The sequence below is a fragment of the Pipistrellus kuhlii genome, unplaced genomic scaffold (assembly GCF_014108245.1).
Source record: "Pipistrellus kuhlii isolate mPipKuh1 unplaced genomic scaffold, mPipKuh1.p scaffold_m20_p_7, whole genome shotgun sequence".
Classification (NCBI taxonomy): domain Eukaryota; kingdom Metazoa; phylum Chordata; class Mammalia; order Chiroptera; family Vespertilionidae; genus Pipistrellus; species Pipistrellus kuhlii.
This window is the reverse complement of record NW_023425573.1, coordinates 24,324,574-24,346,362: the sequence shown is the minus strand read 5'-3', so window position 1 is coordinate 24,346,362 and position 21,789 is coordinate 24,324,574. Positions and strand designations below refer to the sequence as shown.

The 21,789-nt window shown below is 43.7% G+C and overlaps 2 protein-coding genes across 3 annotated transcripts in view; one reads left to right on the top strand and one right to left on the bottom strand.

Moving 5' to 3' along the window:
- Positions 1–15,677, bottom strand: part of LOC118709479 (rhodopsin) — a 36,028-nt gene extending 20,351 nt beyond the window's left edge. The window contains exon 1 of the mRNA XM_036421596.2: positions 15,573–15,677. The gene's annotated coding sequence lies outside the window, so the exon portion shown is untranslated. The remainder of the gene's footprint in view (positions 1–15,572) is intronic.
- The window catches only part of SLC16A14 (solute carrier family 16 member 14), a 29,286-nt gene continuing 21,705 nt past the window's right edge, over positions 14,209–21,789 (top strand). The window contains exon 1 of one of the 2 annotated variants that reach the window (XM_036421593.2): positions 14,209–14,754. The gene's annotated coding sequence lies outside the window, so the exon portion shown is untranslated. The remainder of the gene's footprint in view (positions 14,755–21,789) is intronic. The other variant, XM_036421594.2, reaches the window with a different exon arrangement.

Genomic DNA, 21,789 nt, shown 5'->3' with positions numbered 1-21,789 from the left:
GTGTCAAGATTATCAAACCAGAAAATGCCCTCTCCTCTGTGCTTTTAGGACACTTCTTAAAACTACTGCTGGACCATGTATGAGACTCGTGTGTGTGTGTGTGTGTGTGTGTGTGTGTGTGTGTGTGTGTGTATGTGTGTGTAGTATATTTTTATTGATTTCAGAGAAGAAGAAAGAGGGAGAGGGAGATAGAAACATCAATGATGAGAGAGAATCATTGATTGGCTGCCTCCTGCATGCCCTCTACTGGGGATCAAGCCCACAACCCAGGCATGTGCCCTTGACCAGAATTGAACCCAGGACCCTTCAGTCCGCAGGCTGATGATCTATCCACTGAGTTAAGCAGGCTAGGGCATTGTATGACACTCTTAAAAACTACTGCTAGAATACTTATTTCTGCCCATCATTGTCATTCACCAAAGATTGACTGACGCCAATATGTGCCAGGCTACATTTTAGGTACTGGGGATCCAAAAGTAATTTACATATGAAAGTTTTCACAGTGTTTCAAGAATAAATGAGAAAGAGAAATAATAACTAGACAAACAAATATATAAGGAATATATCAAATAACTGCTATGTAGAGAACTAAAAGGGGGTGGAGTCGTAACAAGGGACTAGGTAGCTACTTAAAGAGTGTGGGAGAATGCCTTTGTCCTGCTATAGCAAATTATTAGTGGTTTGTATTTCTTTTAACAAATACAGAGTTTTGTTAACAAAACTTTGTGGTCTACTAGAGCAAGGGTAAATAGGCAGGTAAATACCACAGGGGCAAAATGTGGCTAAGAGAAAATGGAGAAGATGCAGTTCTAGGAATCCCATTTTAGCTTTTTCTGAATGACTTGTTCTGCCTGCCCATGGAACCCCATCTTCTCCATTTTCTCTCAGCCACATTACGCCCCTGGGGTACTTACCTGCCTATTTACCCTTGTTCTAGTAGACTACAAAGTTTTGTTAACAAAACTCTGTATTTGTTAAAAGAAATACAAGCCCCAGTTAACAAAATCTCAGACACTTTTCTTCCCTTGCAAATTACTAGTGGCTTGTATTTCTCACAGAAATACTACTCAGCCATAAGAAAGGATGAAATAGTGCCATTTTGCAACAACAGTGAAATAAGTCAGTCAGAAAAAGCTAAGAACCATAGGATTTCACTCTTATGTGGGATATAAAACTGAAAGTCATGAACGAAAACAGCAGTGTGTGGTTGCTAGAGGGAAAGGGATCGGGGAGAAGGGGGTCCTAATATAAGGTGACAGGAGAAGATTTGATTTTGGGTGGTGGGCACACAGTACAATATACAGATCTTGTAACACAGAAACTCACACCTGAAATCTATATGTTCATGTTGACCAATGTCACCCCAGTCAATTTAATAAATAAATATTTTTTAAAGGAAAAAAAAAAAGACTAAAGCTTCTCCTTCATGGATCATATTCTGGATGTGGCATGGCTCCTGAAGAAGCATGGAATGGCATTCCAGGAAAATACCTGTGGTGGGTTGCATTTTCCAAAGATGGCCACAATAATACCTTCCATCCCACCGGATCTCCTACACATGACTTTGTCACTCCTGCCCTTGAAAGGTGGACTACAGTCCTCGCTGGTATGGCTCTGTTGGTTTGCTGGTTTAATTCTCGACCAGGGCACATGCCTGGATTGCAGGTTGATCTCCTTTACTGGTATCTCACCCTCTCCCTCTTCCATCCTCTTTCTCTAAAAATCAATTTAAAATCTTAAAAGAAGAAAAAAAGAAATGTGGACTACATGCCCGCCTCAACCCCAATTCTGGTGGGCTTGTGACTTCTGCAATCAATACAGAACACCTTCACCGTGTTCTGGAACACTAGTGCTCAGGACTCCGAGCTGCCATGTGAGTAGTCCAATTAAGCTGAGGCTGCCAAACTGGAGAGGCCAGTGGAGGTGCCAGCTGAGAGCCCGACTGTCAGGCAATATCAGTAGTCGGCCATGTAACTGTGCCAGCTAGCATGTCCAGCCTGGCTGACATCTGACTGTCCCTATGAGAAGCATCAAACCAGAACTGTCCAGCTGAGCCCTTCCCAAGTTCCCAACCCACTAAATCACAAGCAAAATTAAATGATTATTTTAAGCTACTAAGTTTGGGGGGGATTTGCAACACAGCAATAGTAAAGGGAACAATATGTGAAATTAACAAAATCTCAGACACTTTTCTTCCCTTGCATAATTATTTCTCTTTTGTTATTTCACACTTTCCATATATGTGGATCACAGCCATGATGAGACCCCCTTCAAAGGGCTGAAAAGGGAATATTAGTTTGTGGTTGCTTCCCCAAATTTTTGAAACTGGACTTTCCAAGTGGGTATAAGAAAGGCAAATACCCTGTTTCCCCGAAAATAAGACAGTGTCTTATATTAATTTTTTTCTCCCAAAGTTGTGCTAGGTCTTATTTTCAGGGGATGTCTTATCTTTCCATGTGCTAGGTCTTATTTTCGGAGGATGTCTTATTTTCGGGGAAACACGATAGCTATGTCATATGGTTTGGAAATTTCTAAAGTTGCTTTCCTTCTCATCAAATCTCTTTTCTGTAAAAGTCTTTGTAATGCTATCATTAGAAAGGATGAGTTCTTTGGAATTATCTGTCTTTTTAGTCTTCTAAGAAAGCGACAGCAAAAAGAAAACCAAGAAAGCTAATGCAGCTTAACATAAAAAGGAACCTTCTGCCCGGCCAGTGTAGCTCAGTGGTTGAGCACTGACCTATGAGCCAGGAGGTCATGGTTCAAGCCCAGGTTGCTGATTTGGTCCCTAGTGTGAGGCATGCAGGAGGCAGTAGATTAATGATTCTCATCATTTATGTTCCTATCTTTCTCTCCCTCTCCCTTCCTTTCTGAAAATCAGTAAAAAAATATACTTAAAAAAAAGGAATCTTTTTTAAAAAATTAATTTCTTTATTGATTAAGGTTTCACATATTTGTCCTCAATCCCCTATTCCAACCCCCCCCTCCCCGCCTCATGCCCCCAACCCCCTATTGTCCTTGACCACTGGTTAGGCTCATATGTGTGCACGTAAGTCCTTTGGTTAATCATAAAACAGCTAGTGAGTTAGGAAGTGAGCAATAGGAAGTGGCTCTCCATCATAGCAGTGGTTCAAGAATTGGTCACATGCTTTGTATGCATATATGCATAACCGATAGACACGGACAATAGGGTGGTGAAGGCCAGGGGCAGGGGGTGGGGACAGGCTGGAGGGGGTAAATGGGGGGGAAGGAACATATGTAATACTTTCAACAGTAAAGACTTAAAAATAAATAAAAACTGCTCACATGTAGGGGAGGTGAACAGAATTTGGTTGGTTTAAATTTGTCAAACTCTGTATGAAAAGGAGTAACTAAGTAGTAAATATTTTTGGCCTTATGACCACATGATCTCTGTCACAACTGTTTAATTCGCCATTGTTGCTACCTTATAGCACAAAAACATTTATAAATAAGTGGATGTTATATTTCAACAAAAGTTGATTTCCCAAAAATGGGGGTCAAGCTGGATTTGGCCCACTGTGATGACCTCTGGTTAGATAATCTCCAGCATTTTTTTCCAACCCTCAGATTCTTTGACAAATTAACCTTCAAAATGCCTACATCCCAAAAGTGGTTCTTTATCAGTTTGAACTTGAGCCTGGAATTAGTTTTATATCTAGGTCCATTTGAATGGATAAGGGTGGTCCAGGGATGGGCATGGAGAGCTTAGAGGAGGGGCAAAAGCTGCTAAAAAGTCTGGACCTCCTTAACCTTCACCATGTAGCTGACCTGAAGTCAGAGTGGGTCCCTATATCCCTACTGGCCCACCCCCACCAGCAGATAGAGAGCAGGAATCCAGAGAGTTCTACTTGTTTCAACTTCCACATATTAAAATTAACAACATTAAAATGTGTTCATAGCAAGAGCAGAGGAAAGGCCAATTTTCTCATCTCCATAATGAGGCAAGTTGAAAGCTGATGCCTGCCAGTACCTAGAGTAAGGGCCTCCATTCAACAAGGAGCACCAGCTCTCTAAGAGGCACAGAGGTGGAATAAACAAGCTTTCAAAGGGCTAATAGCAAGGAAAAGCATTGAAAGAAGATCAATGGTGTGTTTTCCCCCTTTGCCTCTTTTTTCATTCTTTCCACCTTTTACTTTCATTTTATGACATTCTGAACTGAGTACATTTTGTAGAGCTCATCCAAGGAGAGGTGGGCACGTTAGGGAAAACAGGGTTCAGATCAGAGGGAGCAATAACTGAGTCATGCTGGCCCATTTCTACTGCACCCCCATCTTGTACACTCTGCCACACAGCCATCCACCTCCCTTCTCCCCGACACACACACATACACACACACACACACACACACACACACACACACACAGAGAGAGAGAGAGAGAGAGAGAGAAAGAGAGAGAGAGAGAGAGAGAGAGAGAGAGAGAGAGAGAGAGAGAGAGAGAGAGAGAGAGAGAGAGAGAGAGAGAGAGAGAAAGAAAGCCTCAGTCATCACCAGACCCTGAGAAATCAGTCCCACTGGCATCTCTTGTGGGTTAACTCCCTTGATAGTTTTATGCTTCCACTGCCGTGGCCCTGGACCTCCAGACCTCCAGAGGGGAAAACATGGCACCTGCTTCCCAGCTTCCTGGTTAGAACTCTATCAGATCCCCAGAGAGTGAGGGGGAGACCTTGTCTGGGCTTTCACAGTATCGTTTTTTGTGTTCCCTCTTCCTGTTTCTCTTCACTGTGAGGAAACATGAGAATGACACATGGAAGCACCTGGGATTTTGTGGGATGAAGTGAGTCCTTGAGAGGGCACATGGGCCTCTCCTGTGTGCTGTCTGGCCCAGCATGTAGACCTCAACAGGATGTTTACACATAGCAGACACTCAGAAAGTGTGAATTGGTAGCAAATGGTTTAACTCAGTGATTTTAAATGTCTAAATACATAATATAAAATAATAGCTAATTCCTGCAGCATTCTTAAGTATCCTTTGGGTGTTATTAAAAATGTCATATCTGCTAAGGCAGTTACCCACCAGTCAGAATGGACCCAGACTTGGCAAGGACTGGGATTTGTAGCGAGGAACCAGGAAGCAGCTATTTTCCTATTTACCAACCATGATAGAAATGTGTCAACATGTTGACACTCTGCACGGTCATCCTATAAATACCAGATGAACCTTATACTTGCTGTCCTCAAAATGGACTGGGGAAACAGGTTTGAACAAATCACATGGACTATGTTTGCCTCTGTGACTCCTCGATCTCACCTCCCATCCCTGCATGCTCACCCTGGCCTAGGCCTCCTTCGCCCCTGGGTGCTCTGTTCAGGTATCATTCCCTGCGATGCCTCCATTCCACTAAGAGACAGATCATGCTTTTAATACCTTCATCCAATAACAAAATGCCTATCCTATAATAAAATCCATGGAGGGTAATTTTTAAGGGAGAAAGTTCTTAATATGTTTATTGATTTTTACAGAGAGAGGAAGGGAGAGGGAGAAGAGAGAAACATCAGTGTGAGAGCAAAACATCTCACAGTGAGCTGGGATGTGAGACCAGGTCAGAATTAAATGTCTGAACTTGAGGGCCACTTCATCAGGACTCAGACTTGACCTGAGATCACAGCACATGGAATGAAGGAGGAGAGGAAGCACAGAAAAAGTACTATCTCAAAATATCCTTCCCTCACCTACCCTCTGCCAGACACCTAAAATCCACTGAATCCTAAGGTTTTCTTAAGATTATAGAACCAATTAAAATAAACACAGCCCTTGGGAAAAGATCATAACTCATTATTCATTTATCTATTCATCTTTGCAAAATGTTTTTTACCCTTGAAAATAGGCAAGACATCTATAACATCTATAACTTGTATCATTGAAGAGTGATCAAAATATATCTCAAAGCCTCCAAGTCTCATCTTGTTGTGTTTTCACTTATCAGTTCTCTGCTATCAGTTAGGTCATCTGTTTACTCGTCTACTTGTCCCCTGTCTCCCCTCCCCCAACATGAACCTTACAAGGACATAAAAGAAGCTGTAAAACTATTATTCTCAGATATATTTGAGATAGTGCTTCCTGGCAATTATCTTCAGTTTGGTTCAAATAAACTCTTACATAAATTCTCTATAGGTTTGGATGTTCTTACATCTTATGTCAACAGATTAGTTCAAGGGTTATCAAGAAAATCTTTGCTGAGTGACAGAAGAGTCAAGGTGTCCTTGAAGTATAGAAGGAGAGAAGGGCATCCTAAGCAAAAGGAATTATATGACAAAAGGCACCCAGGTAGAAAACTGTAAGGCCCTATGCAGAGACTGGGGTGATTAAGAGGAGGATTTGGTCTGGCTAGAGCCCAGGACATGCAGAGTCCCACGGACTATATGGTGGGGGCTGAGGTTGGGAGAGGAGGAGACGGGGTGTGGGTATATCAAGTGGAAGATTTGATTCCACAGAGGTGTAGACACTGTGGACTCAGGAGGTGGCAGTTTGGCCAAAGGATGAGGAATACAATCTAAAGTAAATAGTGTAAGAGAGCCAGTTGGACACAATCAGAGGACAAATTGACCTCTGTGACTTAATGAGTGAGACATTACCTGGAGAGGAACAGCCGGAAGGGAAAGGTGGGCCACAGCATTCAGAGTGAGTAGCACTCTGAAGATTCTTAATTTCCTTGACAACTTTGCTCTGCACTGTCCCTGCTCATACATGTCATTTAAATTCTGAACCTCAGGCAGTCATACTGAGACTTCCTTCTGCTCTATCCAGTTCAAGAAATGTCTCCCTGCAAATCTCATCCTCTCTGTGCTTCTCAGTGCTGCTGTTTAAAATGCCCAGAGGCAAACTTCAAGACAGGCACACCCTTTTAATCCCCCAAAGTGGAGCTTTTATGGAAAAAGAAGCAGATGATCCTTGGTTCTGGACTGAACACATGAAAAGATGTTTTCCCACAGCAATTGTTTTATTGTCGGCAACTAGAGAAGGTCTGATTTTTCAGAGACAGAAGTAGAGAGGACTAGAGCAGCAAATCAGAAGATGTTCTCCGAGGGCCCTGGGAATAGAGAGGGACCTTCTGACACACCCAAAAGCAAGAGTACGCCTCACTCAAACATGCCCTGTACGTTACTGAAGGCCATTCTGGGCCTGGGGCCTCTGAAAATCAATCACACATGAGAGTCATGGACACAATCATAAGACAAAGCACATGGGCCATATGTCATTCAGGATCCTCACACTTGCAAGGGATGAATCTCAACTAAAACTGGCTCAAGAGCACATTTTGGTTCCTTTAATAGAAAAGCATGGGAAGATTCTGGGAAGAATGGCTGGGCCCAACTGCTTAAATGAAGGCATCATTTCCTTGCTTTTGGAACTCTTAGCTCTCTTCTTGTGCTAACTTGAACTTTAGGTAGTGCACCCCCTGTGCTCCATGAGATAGCAAGAGACCTCCCTGGCATTTTCAGCCTTGGGTCCTACCAGCTCTGCAAGTCCAGCACAGAAAGCCCATTTCCCAACAGTTACAGCCAAAGAGCTAGGACAGGGGTGATGAGCATGATTTAGGTCATGAGATCATTTCTACACCAATTTCTACAGAGAGCAAGAATGCTTGCTTAGTATGGGCATGAATCCTATAAAAGCAGCTCATTTCTCATCAGAGCTAGCTCAGAGCCAGGCTCACTGTCAGCCCAGTGAGGATTCTTAGCCAGCAGACACCAGTGATGGGCCAGGTGAATGGTACCACCTGCCACCTACTACTACTGTATGACCTACTTAATTCATGATTGGACCATCCTTCAATTCCAATGCTGTAACTCACTTCTTAGAATGCAATTAACTTAGTGTGCATATAGTTGGACTTTCTTTCTATAGACCTTGCTTGGAAAGCTGACTAGAAGTTGGAAAGCTGACTAGAAACTCATGGGCAGGGAAGGGTGTGCCAAAGGGCAAGCTTTGCTGGTTATGATTGGGTAGAAAGGCAACTTTTTCATTGGGCATCCTCAGAATATCATTATTTGCAAATTACTCTTCTTAAACCCAGTTGATTTCTTCAAGAAAGGATCTTCCAGTCTCCTGTTTGAGAACTATATGCCAGATTGATGGTGTCTGGACAGGTGAAAAGTGCTGAAGGTCTCACTGTCCAATGAGCAGACTTCACTCAGTCCTCCAGCGCACACCTTCTGTCCTGCCTGATAGCTGAGTGTGAGCACTTTGTAGTTCAATTTCTCCAGAAAACAAATCTCTGTGAGGTGGAAGTGGGCAGTTGCTTGGCACATTGATATGATGCAGTTGGCCTGGAGTATGGTTTGGCCATCTGGAATTTTGAAAACTCCCCAGGTGATTCTAATGTTCAGCCAAAGCTGAACATTAACACGGCCTAAAAGTAACAAGAGCCAGACAAATGTCAGTTATTTGCATAGCATCTTCCTGAACAATTATTTACTGATAATTTTCTTACAGGAATTCAGCATTTCACTTAAATGTTATTTTAAAAGTAAGTGTCATAAGTGGAAATGAAAACCAACTCTACCACTTGTCAAAGACCATCCTAAATATACAAAAGAACAGAGCAACCCTCCCCTCACTCCTCTCAGTCTACTGAATTTTACTTATAACACTTGCCTCCTCTTTCTCCTCCTCTTCCTCCTCCTCCTCCTCCTCCTCTTCCTCCTCCTCCTCCTCTTCCTCCTCCTCCTCCTCTTTTTTCTTCTTCCCATTTTACAGAAAATGACATTAAAATGTAGAAATGCTTAGCGACCTCATTAAGAGGTGAAAATAAGTAGTGAACCTTCAGATTTGAATCCAGGCCATGAAGCTCCAGGGTGCATGCTTTCAACCACTAATGTATGCTGCCTCTCAAATGGGCTCTGCTGTAAAGCAGTTTTTGCTCCCAAGTGGAATGGCTTTGGATGACACCATTACTGCTACTTTAGAAACAAGTTCCCTCCTTACATGCCAAGATGGTGCTTCCTATGCATTATCTTAGTTAATTCTCACAATAAACCTTTGATGAGTATTGCTATCAGACCCATGCCAGAGCTCATGCCCAGGTCACACAGATGCAGAGGAGAGAGCCTACGCTTCCAGCTCAAATATGACTGACCTCACAACCCGAACACTAAGCACTGTGTGTTCTCAGCCTCTGTCAGAGGCTCTGCCGCTTCACAAAGGAAGAGGCCAGCTCCTTGATTTTCATAATCACTGGTTACACAGTCCTAATAGTTTCCCAATGCTGGCCTCAGCCTTCACAACACATTGAAATAATCTGATATTCTCTTGCAAAGAAGCCAGGATAAGCCCAGCTTGGGAACTGGCCTGGTGAACAAGGTTACAGAAACAGCCTGGCGCTAAGAAAACTTACTATCAAGGTGAAGAGAAAAACTAGGGACCTGAGTCACAAGGCCAAGTCAATAGGAGTGAGGTAGCAAACAGAATAGAGGAAGTACAAAGTCAAGGGCAAGACAGAGCAGAGGTTCAAGAACACTGTGATAACAGAGCTGAAGAGCTGCAGCTCATTCTGATTGAGCTCTGGCTAATAGGTTTCCTATGTTTGTCTGTCCAGCTTAAAGGTACAGGGGAGAAGTATACAAAATCTACCAAAAATGATCATAGAAAAGAGAACTACCTTCCTCCTGTGTAAAGTAAAAGAAACTGTCTACTGAATCTCCTCTCTTAAACTATACATCATCCCACATACCTTGTATTAATTTTTTTAATATATTTTATTTATTTTTTTTACAGAGAGGAAGGGAGAGGGATAGAAAGTCAGAAACATCGAGGAGAGAGAAACATCAATCAGCTGCCTCCTGCATGCCCCCTACTGGGGATGTGGCCTAAACCAAGGTACATGCCCTTTCCCGGTATCAAACCTGAGACCCTTTAGTCCATAGGCCAATGCTTTATTCACTGAGCCAAACTGGTTAGGGCAGTGGTTGTTAAACTTATTAATCAACAGAGCCAAATATCAACAGTACAACGATTGAAATTTTTTTTGAGAGCCAAATTTTAAAAACTTAAACAATATAGGTAGGTTCGTTGTTATTAACTTAATTAGGGTACTCCTAAGCTGGCTTTGTTAAAAACTCAAGGGGCCAAAGAGCCGCATGTGGCTTGTAAGCTGCAGTTTGCTGACCACTGGATTAGGGCTACCTTGTATTAATTTGACCAGATATAACCTGTCCCACAAAAAGAAAATGGTTCAAGTGCTCCAACCAAAGTCTTTTTTCCACTTAGATTTGCAGCATCCACATCTCATATCTTCAGCTGGTTACATTAGAAACATTTGTTACTGCAAAGAAGGCCACACAGTGATCACACCTAACAAGAGGAAGTGCTAAATATTTTGCACCCATATTCATGGAGTCCCAAATTTATCCTACTTATTATTGACATTCTTAAAGCATATGATGTGCAGTTGACTTTTGAGTATTGAGCCAAAAGTTAGGGCTACATCAAACTTTTCAAGAAAATGGGTATTAAATAAAAGAAGAAAAATCTAGTCTGGCCAGTGTGGCTCAGTGGTTGAGCATTGACCTATTAACCAGGAAGTCACAGTTCAATTCCTGATCAGGTACATGCCCAGAATCATGGACTCAATCTCCACTGTAAGGCATACAGGAGGCAGCTGATCAATGATTCTCTCATCATTAATATTTCTATCTCTCTTCCTCTCTGAAATCAATAAAAATATTTTTAAAGAAGTAGAAAATCTATAGCTGCTGGGAAAAGTTTTAATGATTTGCTAATACAATCATTGATTTAATAAAAGTTAAACAAATAATGTATAACATTCATCAACAAAACTATAATACAATCCCCATGAACCAAGCCTTACTTCTTTAAAATCCATGTGTGAGAAAGTTTTAATTTCCAAGTTAGTAACAGAACTGTCATTTTTAGACCTTCTACTCTTATGAAATCATATGCTACTACATAAGGATACTGGTTATCAGAAAGGAATATGTAAAAAACTTGAAGACTAAGGTAAAGAAAGAAACATATCTCTGAGTTTGCTTTGTATCTAGTCGCCTTGATCTGTTCTTTGAATTTGAATTCCTGGTAAATATAGGTTTGAAACTATTAATAGTAGGGGCAGTAGTTTTGTTCGTGTTTTAAGATAAAATCTGTGGAGGTCCTAGACCAGGAAGACAATTCAAATCTGAAGTGCTGGGACCTCTCTCATGATCCTGCTTAGAATACTCCTATTGAAAAGTAATGACCTTAGGATCTTATGCCCCAGAGATTCAGGAAAACATGAGAGCTCTGTTGGAGCCTGCTTATCTGACAGGTTTGTCCGGGCAGCAAGACAAATGCAGGTACCAAGAAGCAGATAGGCTGATAAACTTTAAAATAGGTAGATTCTTCTATGTGTATGCATTAAACAAATGCATAACTGGAACAACACAACTATGACTGCATGAAAATTATTGCTTAAGGAAGATTCACTACATCTTGGACTTCAGGCACACAGAAGTAGATTCAGCATTACACTTATAAATGATAACCCAATCTCAGGACTGGTTCATATATAGTCTACTCATCAGTTTGGGGAGATTTTAAATTTGGATTTTGGTTTGTATTTTTACAATTCAATAGTTTTTAGGATATTCAGAGACTTGCACAACCCATCGCCAAAATCTCTTTTACAGCATTTCCATCTCTGAAACAAGCCCTATACCCATTAGCAGTCTCTATTTTCTGCCCAACATCCTCAGCCCTAGGCAACCACCAATCTACTTCTGTCTCTATATATGTTCCTATTCTGGACATCCCATATAAATGGAATCATGCACTGTGTGATCATAACACTGACCTCTTTTACTTATTATGCTTCCAAGACTTGTTTGCATTGTAGCACAGATGAAACAAATTACTTATCAGAGCAGCCCTTAACAGGAAAGGAAAATCAGGATTTTGAAGGTACATTTGCACGTCCATATTTATTGCATCATTATTTACAAAGCCAAGATACAGAAGAAACTAAATGCCTATCAATGTGGCTAATGAAAATGTGGTATCTGTATACAATGCAATATTATTTAGCTCCAAAAATAATAATAATAATAATAATAAAAGAAAAGGAGAAGAAGAAGAATATCCTATCTTTGTGACAACGTGGATGAAATTGTAAGACATTATGTTAAGTGAACTTAGTTAAACAAAGAAGACTGCATGATCTCACTCATATGTAAAATCTAAAAACAAAAGTCAAACTCATAAAAACAGAGACTATAGTAGTGGTTGCCAGGGGCTGAGGGATAGGGGAAATGGAGATGCAGGTAAAAGGGTTCAAACTTCCAGTTATGAGTTCTGGGGATATAATGTATAGCATGGTAACTATAGTTAACAATACTGTATTATATTCTTGAAATTTGCTGAGAGTAGGCCTTAAGCATTTTCACCACTAAAAAAGGTAACTAATCTGGCCAGTGTGGCTCGGCAATTGAGTTTAAGCCCAGGAATTGAGAGTTCCCTGGTTCAATTCTCAGTCAGGGCACATAATCTGGGTTGTGAGCTTGATTCCCTGTGGGAGGTGTGCAGGAGACAGCCAATCAATGATTCTCTCTCATCATTGATGTTTTTCTCTCTCTTTCTCCCTCTCCCTTCATCTCTGAAATCAATAAAAATATATTTTTTAAAAGGTAACTATGTGAAGTGATGAATGTGTTAATCAACCTAATTGTGATAGTCATTTCAAATCATCACATTGTATACTTCAAATGTATGCAATTTCATTTGTGAATTACATCTCAGTAAAGCTGGGGAGGAGAGGTAGTTTAGATGTGAAGTACCTTTCAGAGTAGAAGCTTTGCAGATAGCAGATGAGAGGTTGCCTGGGGGTGTGGAGGAGCAAGGACTGAATTACAAAGGGAACAAGGAAAATTCTGAAGTTATTTGAAGCGATGGTTCCACAGACTTAACGCTAAAACCATCAAATTGTACACTTAAATATGTGCAGTTCATACAATATCAATTATCCCTCAATAAATCTATTAGATTTCAGGGGGGGGGGGGGAGAGAAACAGACTTTAAAAGCCTTACACACCTCTTTTAAAACAAAATGAATCATCTGAACTTGAGATGTTTGCCAGGAACCCCCATCTTGACTTGCCGTCAAAAGCCTTGCTGAAATGAATGGTATTGGAGGACAGCCCAAGAGAACACTAAGCACCTAATTGCTCATGTTCTGATGAGCAAACGTAAAACATTTGGACCCATAAACCCAGTGTCTCATCAAAATGTCCTCACTTAGCCACAATTTCTCAATGTTCTCAATTATTTTTTAATCAGATTTTAAATAAGAAGTGGCAATGTGAAATTCATGTGGCTATTCTTTTTTGCAAAGAAGAAGAAACAAGAAGGAAGAAAGAAATTGTGGGTGGATAGACTAACAGTCTCTTAAAGATGTCCACAGTTATAATGCCTGCATCCTGTGAGTGTGTTACCTTACCATGGCAACGAGAAATTAAGGTCGCCAGTGGAATTAAGATCGCTAATCAGCTGACCTTAAAACAGGGGGATTATTTGGATTATCCAATAACCCAATAACCAGTGGGTAATCCCAGTGCAATCCCAAGAGCCTTTCAAAGTGGAAGAGGGAAAACAGGAGAGACAGAAGGTGCCGTGACTATGGGGAAAGGCACACAATGATGTAACATTACTGGCTTTGAAGACTGAGGAAGTGGCCATGAGCCAAGGAGCTGGTGGCTCTTGTCTTGAGCTGCCAGAAGGAACACAACCCTGCCAACACCATGAGGTTAGCCAGCTAGAACCTATTTCAGACTTCAGGCCTCCGGAACTGCAAGATAATAAATCTGTGCTGTTTTCAGCCACTGAATTGGTGATAATTTATTAAACCAGCAGTAGGAAACTACTACAGTAAAATAGCTCTGGCTTCCTTTATCCCCACATTCACTTCACAGGTATTAAAATTTTTGCATGGGCGAAGAATCATTGTGTTGGGAACAGGAGAGTCATACGTGGAAATGAAATTTGTGTCAGGTGCCCACGTACGAAGGTAAGGAACAACACACTGTCAGATACTGGAGAAAAAGCAGAGAGCTGTGGGACCCAGCATGGGACAAAAGATAAGGGATTTTTTTCAGTCCTCTTTGGCCAAGAATACTGCTAGTCCTGCCCTCGCCCAGCATCTACACACTGCCATATTTTGTGGCCCAGAGTTGGGTGGGGGTCTTTTTCATTACGGGCCTCCTATCTCAGAGAAAATGGAAGATGCTCCTGTTCTCACCTGCATCTTGGGTTCGGTTTCAGGTCCTCGCCTTCAGTAATAAAAATGTGCAGAGCATTAGCGAGCCTCAGCCAAAGCTATAATCTACGACCGGCCACAAGAGTGTGCACGTGAGGAGACTGCAATTTTTTTTTTTTTTTCCTGCCAAACCAGAATTAGCCGGTACAGGGATGAACAAGCCTGGAGATTTGAAATTGTACTGATTGGAAGGGAGCTCAGGTTGGGTTCGGGCTACCTCCAAAGGAACCCTTTTTAAAGACCGAGGTCTGGAGCGCAACACTTCCCCAGACGCTCACCTGGCCCGACATCCAGCGACAGAGGAGCCGGGAGCCGCACACCGAGCGCACGGAGCCGGGTGGAGCGCCGAGCCGCGGGCACCCACAAACCCAGGATGAGAGGCGACATTGCAACAAACCTCTACGCCCGGCAGTTCAGGGGGCTCCGAGGGAAGAAGCAGGTCCAGGGATCCGGGCCAGGAGCCCAGTGACGCCGCAGCCCTGCGCGCCCTGAGCGGTGAGTATCCCGAGGCCGCGCGGTGCCGCGGGCCCGGGGGATGGAGAGGCCCTGGGGGCATCTCGGAATTGGGGAGCTGTGGGTGGCACCCCGGAGACCCTCGGGAAGAGGCTGCGCAGCCCCTGGGCAGCGTCGGGAACGGCTGCCTGGCGGTTGAAGGCAAGGCTGCTCTAAGTGCGGTAGTCGCACCCAGGCAGCTTTGGGGGGGAGGGGGTGCGGGGAGGGGGGTATCCTTAGCTGCTGGAGATGCCACCTGGGCAGCGGGGTAACCCCGGTCCAGGGCGGGGCAAGAGGCTCTCCCAGTGGCCACTGGCCCGCGCGCACGTCCGGGGGCACGGCGCCCCTCGGAGCCTACATCCGCTCTGCCCCGCGCCTGGTCCCGTGTCCCATCTTCTCCCCCAGCCTCCAGTTTGGGGCTCGAACCGCCAGTCACGAAGCGAGGAGGGGAGGGAGAGGGGGGACTGGGTCTAGGGGACATTCGGGGTGCGCATCCTGACGGGACTGCGATCCGCGCCGCTTTCCGGTGAAGCTGGCGGGTTCCGAGCGCTCCAGGGGATGAGGGGTCTCTGGGCACCTCCGAGGGGGTCTCTGGGCACTTCGGAGGGGCCAGGGATGGCGCTCGGAGGGGGCACTGAGGCCGGGTGCCGCTCCAGGCGTGCAGATGCTGGACCCCCCCCCCCACCCCCATAGCGGTTCTCATCAAGGGTCCCAGGGAAGAAAGGGGGGATTAAAATAAGGCAAGAGACCCGGGAGGGCCATTTTGGAGCCATATGCCGCCCAGGCCAAAGACGTTGTTTTAGGAGCTCAACTCTGCTTACCCGTTAAGCCGTTTTCTTTCCGTGGAAAAGTTGATTCAGCCTCTTAGTAAGGATGAGTGTGGGTTATTAGTGGCGATTAGAAAGATTCCTTCCCCCTTCTCTGGCTTCTTTGTGGTTTGGTGTGAGTGTGAGAGTGAAGGGGCGGCTGGAGACAAGAAGGGGGCGGGGTGTAAAATAAGCTTTGGAATCTAGCAGGCCTGGGTTCCAATTTGGGTTTCACCACCTGCTGGTCTAGTTTGACCTCTCTGAACTTCATTGCCTCCATTTGACAAATAGCCTGTTTCCTCATCTGTGAAATGGGACATTGATACCAACTGGTCAAGATCATGGTGGAGAAGCCATCCAGCGCAGTGCCAGGCCCCCAGAAGGCATTTGTCTGCCTCATTGTCCCCAGCCGGGGTCCCTCCAGTTCCTCCTGTGCTGTCCTCCACACAAGCTCAGCACCAGCCTTGTTGCTCCAGTCCCTTCACCCCATTGGTCTCAAGTGCCTGTCTAAAGGCCCAACAGTTCCTGGGCATCCCTGTCTAGAGGCAAAGTTTCTACAGAGCAAGTTACAGGTGGACCCTCCGCCTCAGGGATCTGGAATCTAATAAAGGACATGCTGCCAACGTGCTCTGTCCACCTTTGCAGAACCTTGTCATTTGCATTTTAACTGGGCACTTTCCTCTTTGCTTTTTATTCATAATGAGCTCACCTCATGCTCACATCATCACAACAGCCAAATTAAAAATGAACCGCTTGCTTATGAGAGGTACTCTGGTACCAGAGCTGTGGAAATTTAATTCCTTTCTAATCTCTGATGTGTTGCTCCATTTCCCCCATTTTTTATTTCTTTTTCACCGTTCATGAACTCACATTTGGGGAGAATGGAAGGTTGACTATTGGTCCCAATAGTATCTTGCCATTTACTTCCTTCGCCTTTTTCAGTGTGAAGTCCTAATGTTGTATGCTGATCTTCCAACAGAGGAGCTTAGAATGGGTAATATATTTATTATAGATTGATCCTTAGTGGGAGACCCACGTTTCCATGCCTCCATTTACCCCCGTGTGCCACATGCATGTTGTCATTTTACATATGTGTCAGAACGTGGGAAGGGGTAGAGGGAGCCTTGAAGGCCTTAAGGTGAAGAAAGACTTGGAGTCTGGGGAAGAGTGGCCCAGAGCCCTCTCCTAATTCTCCCTTTTTCTCCAGGTGCAAGGAGGATCATAATATGTAAACAACTCCTTCTAACTCATAATTATAGAAATGCTAATGTGCTATAAGCAAACTTAGTGGAATAGACAGACATTTTTTTTCTTCTGTTGATATTTGGGCTTTTATATTTGTTTGTTTTTTAAAGGGAACTTTTAAAATTAATTTTAGAGAAGGAGAGAGAAACATCCCTGTGAGAGCAAAACACCCATTCACTGCCTCCTGCATGCACCTCACTGGGGAAGGATCCTGCAACCTGGGCATGTGCCCTGACCAGGCGTGAATCCATAACCTTTCTGTGTATGGGACAACACTCCAACCTACTGAGCCACCGGCTAGGGCTTGACTTTTATTTTTCAGTGAACCTGGTTGGACAATAAATTGACTGTGATTCATCAAAACAGGAATTGCTTTTAGAGAGACTTAGGTGTGAAACACAGATGGCTCTGGTAGATCTTCAGGGACCTCCTGAGGACCTGACAGAACTTCATTTACTCACTCCTACCTCCAGCAGCTCTCTCCATCCGACACTGAAGTCTACATGCAGGCTGTGCCTCTTGAATAAAACTGGTCCAGTAAGTGCTATTCAACATCTTTACTTATGACAAATAAAACTGGAAATATCCAGAACAGTTCAATGATAACTCCATCTCTTCACCCATAAAATAAATAACTCAGTAAGACTATGAAATTCTTAACATTGCTTTAAAAAAATTATTATTGCCCTAGCTGGTCTGGCTCAGTGAATAGAGCATCAGCATGTGGACTAAAGGGTCCCAGGTTTGATTCCAGTCAAGGGCACATGCCTAGGTTGCAGGCTAAATTCCCAGTAGAGGGAGTACAGGAGGCAGCCAATCAATGATTCTCTCTTATCATTGATGTTTCCATCTCTCTTTCCCTCTCCTTTCCTCTCTTAAATCAATAAAAATATATTTAAAAAGAAAAAGAAAATTATTATTTCAATTCATGGGTTGAAAAACTATAACTTTTGTATTACTATTTCAAAAGTGTTTCTTATGTAGATGGAATTTAGGAAAATGCCAAATAGTATTGTTTTATCTTATGAAACAGCTGAGCATTGTCCCACTGATTGTAAATGAATACTAGTGACCCAGTGCACTGATTTGTGCACATTGAAAGGAAATAATTAGAAGGTGGCCGATGGGGTGGGACTGGGCAAGACAGACCAGACACACCCTAGAGCCAACCTCCCTTGATCCCTCCCCAGCCAGCTGCACCTGAGGTGGCGCCATGGCTTGAAGGGTGTCTGTGGAGTGAGTGTGTGTGTGTGGGGGGGGGGGGGTCCCCTCCAGCAGGTGGGGTCTCTCTGCCTGGCCTGTGGGGATCGGGTGAAACTGGCTCTCCCCTGAAGAGTCCTTGAGTGTGAGAGTGCACTCTGCAAAGTTGCTGTGGTACAGGGTGTGGAATACAAACGCAAGTGTGCAGTAACCCAGATTTGGGATCGACAGTGCCCCAACAACATCATAACCCATGGCCAGCTGAAGGTGGAATCACGCAGCCCTGTGAGGAATCACACTCCCCCATCTCTGGGGTGTGTCACCTGAGAACCCCTGCTGCCAAGTCACTGCAGCTCCGTAGCTCCTGCGTTGAATGTCTGCCCCCTAGTGCTCATAGCTACCAGTTGGACAGACACTTAGCATATTAGCCTTTTATAAATAGACTAGAGACCTGGTCATGAAATTCATGCACAGGGGGAAGAGGGTCCCCTCAGCTTAATCTGCACCCTCTTCAAACCAGGATCCCTCATGGGATGTCCAACAGTCGGACATCCCTCTCACAATCCAGGACCACAGGCTCCTAACTGCTTACCTGCCTGCCTGCCTGCCTGCCTGCCTGCCTGATTGCCCCTAAGTGCTCCCCCTGCCAGCCTGATCACCCCCAAGTGCCCACCCCCCCCAGCCTGGTCTCCCCACTCAGCCTGCTGTTCAGTCATTTGGTCATTCCTCGATAACTCCTCTGCCGGACTGTTTGCCCCATGCAGCCTGCTGTTCAGTCATTTGGTTGTCCCTCACTAACCCCCCTGCCAGCCTGGTCTCTCCACACAGCCTGCTGTTTGGTCGTCGGTCCAGTTGTTTCAGTCATGATAGCCCCTGGCTTTTTATATATTAGGATAGACCAGTCACACCTGTTGTCCCACTGCTCTTTCTGATCCCTTAGAATTCTGCACACAGCTAGCAGGAACTGAGGGATGACAACCACCAAACACCCTCAGGGCCCTTTCTAGATTCATCCTCTTGGCCTTCTGACAGTGCAGCAATTTCCTGGGCTATGAGTTCTAGATTGAAAGGGCTGTCCCATGCCTTTCTATCCTTAGGCAGGCTATTCTCTCCTTGGGGAAAGGAGGGTGGTAGCAGACATACACACAAGCCTAGAGTCCACCAAAGACTGGACTTCCGAAGGCAAGTGGCTCTTGGATTAATTGTCTTTCTTCTGTTTCCCCCCTTTTTTACCATTTAGTCACTAATCTATGGAGGTAAGAAGCTGATCCAGGTGGTGTTTAAAAGATAAAAGGACCTATAGTTTCTTATAAAGTTAATGCATGTTTACTTAGTATTTTTTTTTTTGAGATTTTTTTTTAAAAGAGCAAAAATTATTTGTAAGTCTGTCATCCAAAAAATAATGACCATCATTTTTCTTTGTTTCACTCTAGTCTTCTTTCCTATAGATACGTATTTTTAACAAAGGGATCATAACATGTGTCCCATTTTGTAGCCCCTATGTATAATTCACACTTTCTGTGTCTTCAGAGTTCAGTGTGATTTGATTTTCAATGGTGGACTTGCCTTGCACTACTATACCATGACTGATTTATTTAACACCTACGCTTTCTAATATTGGATATTTGACATGTTTGTGGAGGATTTTTTCTTACTACCGGTAGTTCTGGGTTCACTGAATAATTTAGTTGAATTTTGAAGCATGAGCAGAAGAGGACCAGGAGATTAGAAGGAGAGAAGTATGTTCCCGAAACAGGGAAGAAGAGAAAGTCACACACAAAAGCTTAAAAAAAACTGTGCCAACTTAACCAGTTTGGCTCAGTGGATAGAGCATCTGCCTGGGAACTAAAGGGTCTCGGATTCAGTACTGGGTCAGGGCACATGCCTGGGTTGTGGGCTTGATCCCCAGTAGGGGGTGGACAGGAGGCATCTAATCACTGATTCTCTCTCATCGCTGATTTCTCTCTCTCTCTCTCTCTCTCTCTCCCTCTCTCTCTCTCTCTCTCTCTCCATTCCTGTCTGAACTCAATAAAGCTATTTTGAGAGAGAGAGAAAGAGAGAGAGAGAGAGAGAGAGAGAGAGAGAGAGAGAGAGAGAGAGAGAGAGACTGTGCCTAGTGTGGGGAGCTGCAGGTCCTTCACAGGGATGGACTGCGAAGTGCTAAGGTCAGGGGATAGGAGAAGGGACCAGGCCAGGGTGGGGGTGGGCAGATGTGCAAGAGGAGAATCTGGCAGCCTTGTAGGGGTGTGGGGGGAGGGAGACTTAATCCTAAAGATAATTTGATGAGGTAGGGAAATTATATGGCAAGACAGCAGTCCGGATAATGGAGAAGTGGTAAGGACACTGGCCAAAAGCAGGAAGTGTGGCAATTGAGAACTGGACAGCTATTTAAAAGATAGAATCATTTAAAAAATAAAAAAAAAACAGCCGAAACTGGTTTGGCTCAGTGGATAGAGCATTGGCCTGTGGACTGAAAGGTCCCAGGTTTGATTGCGGCCAAGGGCATGTACCTTGGCTGCGGGCACATCCTTAGGAGGGGGTGTGCAAGAGGCAGCTGATCGATGATTCTCTCTCATCAGTGTTTCTAACTCTCTATCCCTCTCTCTTCCTCTCTGTAAAAAAAATCAATAAAATATTTTTTAAAAAAAAATAAAATTAGCCAGGACCGGTTTGGCTCAATGGATAGAGCGTCGGCTTGGGGACTGAAAGGTCCCGGGTTCGATTCCGGTCAAGGGCATGTACCTTGGCTGTGGGCATATCCCCAGTAGGGGGTGTGCAAGAGGCAGCTGATCGATGACTCTCTCTCATCGATGTTTCTGACTCTCTATTTCTCTCCCTTCCTCTCTGTACAAAATCAATAAAATATATTTAAAAAAAAAAAATAATAAAAATAAAATTAAAAAATAATAACAAGAATGAGGTATGAGAGACAGGAAAAGTCAAGACAGATCCATGCCATTGCTCTTCCACAGGCATCCTGGTTTCCTGGAGCCCATGTCTCCCTGACAAACTCTTAACCAGAACCAGTGCTATAGTGCATGGATCAGCAAACTTTCCCTGCAAAGCATGGGTGGGGGACCCTTTTTTGTCAAGGGCCACTTGGATATTTATAACATCATTCACTTAATATAATTCACTTAATACAAGTTTATGCTGCTATGAAAAAATTCAATTTATTGAATTTTGAGTCCTGCCTGCAGTTGCTGTGGCAAGGCTAGTCTAAATGATTTTGTAGGCCTTATACCATCTGAGGACTGGATGTTCCTCACCCCTGCTAAAAAGGGTCGTAAAGTAAGTAATTTAGATTTTGCAGGTGATGTGACCTTTAAAAAGGTGAAAACAATTCTTAGGGGTGATTATGAGCATAAAGAAAGAGGCTCTGCAATTCACTGAGTCTGCTTCTCTGTCCTCCCCGCCCATGACAGTACACACCTGGGACATTCCCACAGTTGGATGTGTTCCCAGTGTATTTGGGATCATTTTTTATACCATGATCCTTCATTGCCACAAAATGATTTTTTCAGCAATAATCATTTGCAATGGCCTGTAATAATTATGATTTTATTTGTTCTTCTGTTATAAATCAATTGTTTAAAAAGAATAGATTTTCGCTTTCAAGACATTATTCAAATTGAGCAAACCATTTCGTGTATTGACTCCAAATTTCACTTTCCAAACCAAAGTTTTTCACCTCTCACTCTTGTACTCTGTTTTGCCATTTTAAATTTTAAACAAAAATAAAATCTCCCGGTGGCCATAGAGTGGCAGAAGGGTGAAGTAACTCGAG